We start from the raw sequence: 1,983 nt of genomic DNA, 5'->3' as shown, positions 1-1,983 counted from the left end.
ATCATCATCATCATCCTCCTCCTGATCTAACTATATCTGGTTGAATTAAAACACTTTTGAGGGAAAAACGTGTCTTAACTCTGCAGTGACTGAGAACCTCCTCCTATAGAGCTCTGACATGAGGTTCCACTGTCTCTGGTTCCGGAAAGTGACGACAGCCTGTGAACATTGTCCACTAAAGCATGATTCTGGCCTTTTTCCTCACATCGTATCCATAAAGTCAAGCTCAGCCCCTCTGCTCTCAGATGTTTCACATCTTAGCGGCCAAGAAAATCTACCCGACGGGTTGAAACAAGCGTTTAAATCGCTTGTTTAGTCCAGCCTGTGGCCATGTTTCCCCGATGCAATCTGAACGGGAGCAGTGTACTGCGCATGCGGACGGGGGGGCTGAACTAAAACAGAGATTTAAACGCTTGTTTCAACACGTCGGTAAAAATATCTAAACCGCTAAGATGTGAAACATCTGAGAGCAGGAGGGCTGAGCTTTACTTTATGGACACGACGTGAGGAAAAAGGTCATAATCCTGCATAGAGGACAGTATTCACCGGGTGTTCGTCACCTTCCTGCATCAGAGACAGTGGAACCTCATCTCTGACTCTACAGAGAGGGAGAGCTTCTGAACACAGTGACTTAGTAGAGACCTAGCTGTAGAATACAACCCTCGTAGACGTATTTATGATTCTGACGTTTTCAATCTACGAGAGTTGTAGGGTTCACGCCCCATGGAGACCTGGACTTTCTGCACTATGCCCCGTAGACACTCCAAACATGTACAAATTTAAAATAAAGGTGCTTACCCCCATGCCCCAAATGTTAACTGGGTCTACGGGGTAGTAGTTTAATGTAATAATCCATATATTTCAATAAAGAAGTGTTTTAATGCCGTCCGTGGCCGAACGCCATTTTTTCACCCTCGTTTACTTCCTGTTTACATTTAGTGTAATTCCGAGTTTCAGCGGATGCGCCCCGTCACTACCGCCCATTGGGAACTTCCGACAGAATCGGCCACAGACGGCATTAAAACACTTCTTTATTGAAAGATATGGATTATTACATTAAACTACTACCGCGTAGACCCAGTTAACATTTGGGGCTTTGGGGTAAGCACCTTTATTTTCACATTTGTACATGTTTGGAGTGTCTACGGGGTATAGTGCAGAAAGTCCATGTCTCCATGGGGCGTGAACCCTACAACTCTCGTAGATTGAAAACGTCAGAATCATAAATACGTCTACGAGAGTTGTATTCTACAGCTAGTAGAAACCCTGACATAATGCCACGTCTGATGGTTTGATCATTATTATACATTTATACACATCATATTGAAGACATTTAAATGTCTGTATGAATGAACTACATGAGGAAACATTATGATAATAAAACCTCTAAAGGACTTTCTGTGTGACTTCCTGCTCCAGGTTCTCTAGCTAGCTGAAAGCTAACAGCTTTTATCTCTCTCTCTCTCTCTCTCTCTCTCTCTCTCTCTCTCTCCTCCATAAACTCTACCTTTACCTCACTAAGGATTACATATAGAGGTTTTATTTATAACAGTTATGAATAAATACATAATGATATGTAATGTATTCTTACCGTCGACACACTGAAGGAATCCCAGAGGAATGAAGGGAATAAAAATTGTCCCGATTGAGAGAAAAGATGCTTCCTGGGAACTCTGCTGCTGCTTCCGGTGTGTTGTGGACAAAGGTGTTACCCATAGAGATGTGTTACCCATAGAGATGTGTTACCCATAGAGATGTACACTCAGTGGTGGAAAAAGTACTCAAATTCTTTACTTAAGTAAAAGTACCAATACTGCAATGTAAAAATACTCTGTTACAAGTAAAAGTCTAGAATTCAAAATTTACTTGAGTAAAAGTACAAAAGTATTGACATCAAAATGTACTTAAAGTACCAAAAGTAAAAGTACTAAATATTTGAAAATAGCAGATCTACAAGCTCACAACGCGTCGCGATGCGACGCG

At 41.7% G+C, this 1,983-nt stretch overlaps 1 protein-coding gene across 2 annotated transcripts in view; it reads right to left on the bottom strand.

The window, feature by feature from the left end:
• Positions 1-1,673, bottom strand: part of cttn (cortactin) — a 42,983-nt gene extending 41,310 nt beyond the window's left edge. For both annotated transcript variants that reach the window (XM_080454215.1, XM_080454216.1), the window contains exon 1: positions 1,592-1,673. The gene's annotated coding sequence lies outside the window, so the exon portion shown is untranslated. The remainder of the gene's footprint in view (positions 1-1,591) is intronic.
• Between the last annotated feature and the right edge of the window lie 310 nt (positions 1,674-1,983).

The sequence above is a fragment of the Gymnoscopelus braueri genome (genome assembly GCF_963280865.1).
Source record: "Gymnoscopelus braueri genome assembly, chromosome: 1".
Taxonomy (NCBI): Eukaryota; Metazoa; Chordata; class Actinopteri; order Myctophiformes; family Myctophidae; genus Gymnoscopelus; species Gymnoscopelus braueri.
This window is presented reverse-complemented; position numbering and strand designations above follow the sequence as displayed.